We start from the raw sequence: 7,605 nt of genomic DNA, 5'->3' as shown, positions 1-7,605 counted from the left end.
GTCTGCCTTGGAATGAGTAGACTCCTCCGTGGAGAACAGGTAGAAATACTTCAGAGATGGAGTCTGAGTGTTTCAGGAAATGAAGTAAGAGGTTGGGACGCGCTTACTGGAATACACGGCCGGACAGGCTGGAAAATTATGTAAAAGATGCTCTGAGGTTCTGTGGGTGATGTGTATTGAGTGAGTGTCTAGTTTCTAAATTCTGTGATGGTGAATTTCACTGTATCGGATTTCGGTGTTACGAGGTGTATATGTGAGCGCTATATATACAAAACCACTTCCTAGCTATCTCCTAAATGATTCGTGACATTTAGGAGAACTCTATAGGAGATTAATACTAGAAAACCCTCTTATCTGCGTAGAAGAAAAACATTCTATAATGTTAATTACAATGTTTTTCTTGTAGAAAGTAGTTGGAGGAATCAAAGGTCGAGAGCCACAGTGTTCTCTCTATTAAAATGTCAAGAGCTGTACGGAGGAAATTCGTCTACCAACAAAATCCAGATCAAGGAGAATCTTTCAAATTCAAGAATTGCATCTGAAAAGAACTCTGTAATCTTTCTGATTTTTATTCAGCTTGATAAATTTTCAGCTACTTAAAGATTTTCTGATTCTTTTACAGTGCCATAGAGGAATTAATTTATTACTATTGTTTTTTCTTTTTTTTTTTAGGGCCGCACCCGAGGCATACGGAAGTTCCCAGGCTAGGGGTTGAATCGGAGCTACAGCTGCCAGCCTGCACCACAGCCACAACGACTTGGTATCCAAGTCATATCTGTGACCTACACCATGGCTCATGGCAACACCAGATCCTTAACCCACTGAGTGAGGCCAGGGATAGAACCTGCATCCTCATGGGTCCTTGTAGGGTTTGTTAACCACTGAGCTACGAAGGGAATTCCAGAATTCATTTATTAAAGGTTGGAACAGTCTTCACATAAACACTCTTACTAAGAATCCACTATTTCAAAAGATATTGAAAACTGAGTGGAAAAGGAATTAGATGTACATTTAGAAATAAAAGTATAAATTAAGGGAAAAATAAAAACCATGACCACTGCTCCGTGTCTTAGCTTGGAAACATTTATCTTTTTTACAGAACGAAGGGGTCCTGAAGACCAATACGACTCATCTTGGTCCATAAAGATGCGTGCAAGTTCTTCTATCCCAAATGCCATGAAGCTGGTGAGACGTCATCTCCAAAATTTACCCCAGATGGAGATGGGACACAACAGAAGAAAGAGGCAACTCACCTGGACTCGCGAACAAGGCAATTACTGAAGCAGGAAAGAGGCAGAGCACTCCAAAACTTTCGCATACTAATCTTTAGAAGGAAGAAATTTCCTCAGTCTACTTCCATGACACCACTCAGACCGTCCAGTTTTTCATCGTCTGCAGGAAAATATGCAGATGATGGAATTTGGCTTTTAATGTTTCTGGGCAATTCTCTGGAGGGAAAAAACCTCTTGTTCAGCCTTTGCATATTTCCTTTTCAGAAACAGAGATGCGTTCAGGAAGACTGGGTCTATGGAAGGTGCCCAGCTTCCTTGTTAGTCTTTTGGACCACTTCCAGAATCTCCAAAGTGGGGGCCCTGCCCTTTCTATTTCTCATCAGGTATGGCAAAGTGGACCGGCGGATGTGTCTGCTGGCAGAGGAATGAGAAGGGGCGTCCATGTTCTGAGCATGTTTAATTACTCTGGTGTATATTTGGTTGCATTAAGCTTCACAACGAAAATAAGACCTGGATGTGGCTGATAAAGATGCTCCCTGTAATTTCTCAAGCAATTAGTGTTTAAGGAGTATTTCCGAGGTACTGGCCATTTTCAGAAACCCATGCACCAAGGATGTGTAGGCGGGAACTGCATCTGTCCCCACTTACCGGTGTGTCCCCAGAGTCTGGCACAGTGATTGGCACATAAATGCTCGTTAAATCAATGAACTTGGGCATGAACGGGTGAATGAAAATGATTGAGTGGACTTGTATGTTTCCTCAGGGTTTGTAGCCCAAGAACCAAATGCAATGCCTGCCAATAGGGGTTTTGTTAAAGGAGTTAATGAATCCAAGAAAGTGTTCAGTAACTTACCTAAGTATTCCATTTGACCGTCCGATGATGTTAGGTTAATGTGTGGGTCCCCTTTGCTTGGCAAATCTTCATTTATAGAACCTGGGGTAAGGCGAGGATATATTTTAGTAAGATGCTTTGTTGGACTTTAAAAAAATAGGGATGTTTTTGCCTGTAAGATGACCCTCACAGAAGAGTTATCTTAGAGACCACACAATAGATCCCTAGTTTAAAAAAATCCCTGATGTCTACTTATGAATTATTTTAGCAGTATCCTCAAGAATATGGTCCTGGCACGAGAGAGTAAAATCCAGTGACACAGTGTCTTGAGCAGGAGGACTTTTTGCCTTACAGTCAGCTCTTTATGGTTGAGATTAGCTGATAAGAGTCAAGTGGGTTATTTATTTATTTTTTAATACTTTTTAGGGCCACACCTGGGACATATGGAAGTCCCCAGGCTAGGGGTCAAATTGTAGCTGTAGCAGTCAGCCTATGCCACAGCTGCAGCAACGCCCAATCCTAGCTGCATCAATGCCGGATCCGAGCTGCATCTGCTGCCTACTCCAAAGCTCATAGCAATGCCGGATCCTTAACCCACTGAGCGAGGCCAGGGATTGAACCCGCGTCCTCATGGATACTCTCTGGATTCGTTAAAGCTGAGGCACAATGGGAACTCCCATCAAGCGGGTTATTTTGGAATGTGCAAGTTGGTGGTAATTTGGGAGGTCTTGGCTTCTACTGAGCTCTGCTCTCTTTTTTCACCCTTACATGCTTCGAGAACGCCCTACAACTGGTACACCCCTGTAAGGAACCCTCAGCCCAGGAAGAGGTGTGCCCTTGAATGAAACGCTTCACTTTATATGACTGTGTTACACTTGTTTTGGCTTCAGTTTTTATTTGATGCTTGAAATGCAGGATAAGATGACTCCTGTTTCAGCTTTTCCCAGTGACTTCTTTGACCATGTTTGGTTTGGCAGTTAAGGAAAAAATCAACAGAAGGATTACATTTCAATGGCACAACACCTAATCCTCAGGCAAATGATTTGTCCACGCTTAATATAAAGTACTTAGGATGTATTGTTTGATGTAAACACTAGTTCTAATAAAATGGTGCCTGAGGAACAGTTCTTTAACTTGTAATACCCTATTTGTGTTGGCCTGGACGGATTGGATGTAGAGCCATTATGATAAAATATATCCTCTTTAGCCTGATAAAAACGAAAATCAGAGTACAGGGCTCAGGCCACGAAAGAAAAGATGCTACAGAACACAAAGACCCTCGGGATAGGAAGAGCCGGCCCTGGGACCAAGCCAGGCAGTGCCTCCTTGGAGCGAAACTGCCCCGTTGTCCAGGAGGACCCTTGGTTTACTCATTTGAACGGCACCTTCTGTGAATCTAACACTGTGCAGAAACCCACGACCCTGAGCTGCTGTGTTTGTGGAGTGTTTCTATCTGGGGAGGAGCAGCTGCCTCGAAGCAGGAAGATTCCAAGCACAAAGAAGGGTGAAAGGAAGCACCTGCACTTCTGCCAACCCCGGATAGCAATCTCTGCTCTCAAATATCCACTTGTTATAACCTTTTTCTCCAGGACCCCGTGCTGCTTAGAAGCATGCGAGGTTAATAATAGCAGGCAAAAAAATGCTAGGCATTTCAAGATGCAACATTCATCTTACCGTTCCACTAATGCGGGGCTGGCAGAAAGTCACTTTCAACCTCCTTTCCTGCTGCTTAGATTCCCTGCGTGTCGTGAGAGCTTCCTCCAGGTATTGGGGAGTGATCACTGTTAGTAGAAAGATAGGCGACTTTGCCATTATCCTCATCTGATTTAATGCTGATAAATCAGCAAAAAACGCCACCTCAATACTCGTCTCTCCGTCTCTGAAGAGCAGACGCTTAGCAATAGCTCCATTCACAGTTCATCTGGCGACTTGCTTCCAGAAAGCTGGTGATTGAGCGCCTTCTCTGTAATTGTAGCTTTAGCCAAAGGATGAAAAACCACAGGGCCCGAGCTAAAGTGACTTGAATTTTCAGGTCCTGACTCATCTGTAACTCTTCAAGAGTTGCAAGAGAGGGGAGCTTTCAAGTGAGAGGCAGCCTTTTGATTGGGGATGCAGTCCTAATTGCTATGTTTTCCAGAAAGAGTCATTCCAAGGGCAGATTTCTGCAGGTTGTTGTGGCTTAGGTTTTTGAGGGTATTTACCAATAGATCAAGTCCTCAAATCCAGGAAAGCATCTTTCCATTGACTAAAGAGCTGGCTGGACGTAAAACTGAAAACTGAGAGAAAATGGAAAAATGACACCTGTCTTTCCTTCGGCTTGATGGAGTTACCTCATTATCGTGGGACTCTTAGACACCTGTGCTTATCCTTCCTGGAAGCCCCAGAGACAAAGATGACCATGGCACATGGGGCTTCCTTGCCAGGGGGCGGAAGTCACTGCGTTCAGTTTCAAATTTGTGGCGTTTAGGGACACAGGATCAAGCAAAGTTGAATGCTTGAAATGCAGAAGAAACAAATATTAGTTGTTGTTCAGAAAGTTCCACTTCTTAATTTTCCCACACTTTCGCAACTCAATATCTCTAAAACCTGGCCACTTCTCTCCATCCCCAGAGTCACCCCTTTAGTATAGCCTGCCATCCTTTCTCACTGGGGCTTCTTAATTATTCCCCCATTTTCCATCTTGGCTCTTCTGTTCTTTACAACGGCCACCGGAGTGCCCATTAGACAGTAAGTTCGAGTCTTTCGCACACCTATTTACAACTCTGCTTTGAGGTCTCCCCACCGTCCATGGGACAAAATTTAAGAATCTCCACTATGGTTTCCAAGGTGTGCCATAGGATGGTCCCAGGGGCTCGCCAGTCTCTGGGAACCAGTGTTTCCTCACTCTCCTGTCCCAGCTACGGACATCCTTCCATGTCCTTGAGAAAGGAGCACGGCTTATCCACTGCCACCTGCTTGGAGCAAGTCTAGCCTGGTCATCCTGCATGACTCAGCTTAAAGGCAACCTCTGCACGCCTGTCTTACAGAACACCCACACCCCAGACCACAACACCTCCTCCAGTCACGAGGGTCCATGGCACCTGGTCACCTTTCTTTTGCGATAGCCATCAGCACTGTGATAGCCTGGGTAGGTTTATCTGCCCAGAAGACCAGCAAGCTCAGTACTGGTTGCTCATGCATGAGGGCAGGGGCCTTGCCTGTTCTGTCCATTTCAAGCACTCATTATGTGCTGGCTCACGGCATGTGCTCAATCAAAATTTATGAATTAATAGGATGTTCAAGACCTAGTGACTTTGTTTTTGTTTTTGTTTTTGTTTTTTTCTAAATTTGCCAGCCTTTATGTTAAAGAAGTCTTTTCTGTCTGAAAAATGAATTTACCTCACAGAGACCCAAGGATGGTCTGAGATTCCCCGTCCCAGTGTTTTCATAGTAAAGAATGAGAAAGAGACCAAGTAGGTCAAGCAGGCAACTGTTCTTTGATGCCTACCCCTCTCTGCTACACACACATAAATAGGCTTCAGAAAGGGAAAAAGCTAAAAGACAAAATACCAATCCAGTTTCTTTGGCCTTTTTTGTTATTATTATTTTTTTAATAGTTATTTCCCCAATACAATTTTTTTTCCTACTGTACAGCTTGGTGACCCAGTTACATATACATGTACACATTCCATTTTGTCACATGATCGTGTGCCATCATAAGTGACTAGACACAGTTCCCAGTGCTACACAGCAGGAGCTCATTGCTAATCCATTCCAAAGGCAATAGTCTGCATCTATTAACCCCAAGCTCCCCAACCACCCCACTCCCTCCCCCTCCCCCTCCCCCTTGGCAACCACAAGTCTATTCTCCAAGTTTCTTTGGCCTTTCTTAACGGGAGTGAATAACAGCATTCTTTATTTTTATTGTTATTATGATTCAAAGTGAACTAAACATCAGGACTGTTTTTTTTGGGGGGGGGCAAGAACGTGTAAAGAATGCAGGGCTGGCCTGGGAGAGTTAATTCCCTGAAGAGTCAACAGAGAGGTCCCCAGTGAAGGAGAGGGTAGGTGAATGGAACCCACAGAAGGTAAAGAGCTTGAGAAAATGCAGAAAGGTACGTTCTGGCTTTAGCATCCTTCACAATGACAATGACCTTCCCATCTGATGGTAACGCTGTTCTGTTTGGAGGGACGTCTCTCCTGGAGCTGCACAGAGTAGAGTGATGGGTGCTGGAGCTGAAGGCAGACCCCGTGATGCCTCCTTTCCCAATGCTCAACAGCGATGTGGGGGAACCAGGCAGGTACACAGGCAAGCGTGATGCTTTGTGAGGTGGCAGCTTTTGTGGGAGTACAGAAAAGATGCATCTAGCAGTCTGGTGGGGACGGGTGGCAGGCAGGTCAGGACACGTGGCCAGAGAAGGCTTCCCAGAGGAGGCAATAACTCGTTAGCCTTAAAGGACAAGTGGGGCTTGGCGAGATGGACAGATGGGAGCATTGTGGCCTTGCAAACAGCATCTTAAAACACAAGGAAATATACATGTCTGTGGGACACACCTATTATAATCAACAGGATTCATGAATACCAGCTCATAATTAATATACAGAATCGACAGCCACTGGTTGTCTAACCTCTCCGAAGCATCCGGTGGCGTCTTGAAGGTTGCGTAGGGCTGCCGAGCTATGTGCTTTTCCCCCTGTCACCGTGCTGACCCCACACCAAGGCAGGTGGAGGGTGATCAAAGGAGATCCTGAAATTCTTCACGTGCAATGCAGGTTATACAGGGCAGTCTGGGCCTGCCTCCTCCCCAGGAGGCCCCCTGATCATCTGGAGACGGTGCATTGGCTGTGCTGACTCAGACCAGCGCTGGCACCGGCCTCCTTCCTAGCAACCCTGGAGGGTATTTGCACCAGACACCTTTCCAAACGGTCACCTGCTGAAACACCCGCAGGTGCTTTTGCCTACGATCAACTGCATATTAAACAGGTATTTCCTACTGACCCGATATTACGTGGACTGGGTCGGATAAACACACAGAAACTGTGTTTTTTTCCCCTCTGGGTGGTATTCTTTTGTCGTTGTCGCCTTCAAAAAAGGGCCCTCTTGAAAGGACTGAAAAATATGAAAACTGGTCTCTAGGTCTGTCTTTTGGAGATGATACGGTGGAGGAAGACAGAGGGGGGGCGGGGCAGAGAAAGAAGCCGGAGCAGCCGTGCTCTGAATTTAGAAACCTTGCTTTGCTATCTGGATCTGATTTGGCCCGAGAATGCAAGCATCAGATAAAAATAACAAGTCACCCAGTAGAGGACAGATCTCCGGCTTCTCCCCTGCCTGGGGCCGCGCATGCCCAGTGCGTGCCTCTTTGGTGGAGAAGCGCTGAGCCGCATTCCCCAGCAGAAGGCCAGAGTGAGAAAGGGCCTGTGTTTGATGTATGAGCTCGGGCTTGCCATCGTGAGTCACCCTAGAACTAGCTGCAGGCAAAACAAAAATCTTTTGTGATTAATTAGAAAAACTGGACAATTATGAATTGACTGCACCCAGCCAGGGTATGGTAATATAAATAG

At 45.4% G+C, this 7,605-nt stretch overlaps 1 long non-coding RNA gene across 1 annotated transcript; it reads right to left on the bottom strand.

The window, feature by feature from the left end:
* Positions 1,061-7,258, bottom strand: LOC110261702. Its single transcript, XR_002346165.1, has 4 exons — positions 6,673-7,258; positions 3,739-4,558; positions 2,086-2,166; positions 1,061-1,392 (listed from the first exon to the last, which is right to left on the bottom strand). It is a non-coding gene; the product is annotated as an uncharacterized LOC110261702 (long non-coding RNA).

This window comes from Sus scrofa, chromosome 7 (assembly GCF_000003025.6).
Source record: "Sus scrofa isolate TJ Tabasco breed Duroc chromosome 7, Sscrofa11.1, whole genome shotgun sequence".
In the NCBI taxonomy this organism is placed as follows: Eukaryota; Metazoa; Chordata; class Mammalia; order Artiodactyla; family Suidae; genus Sus; species Sus scrofa.
Note: the sequence above shows the minus strand (reverse complement) of the source record. Positions and strands in the feature narration are given on the sequence as shown.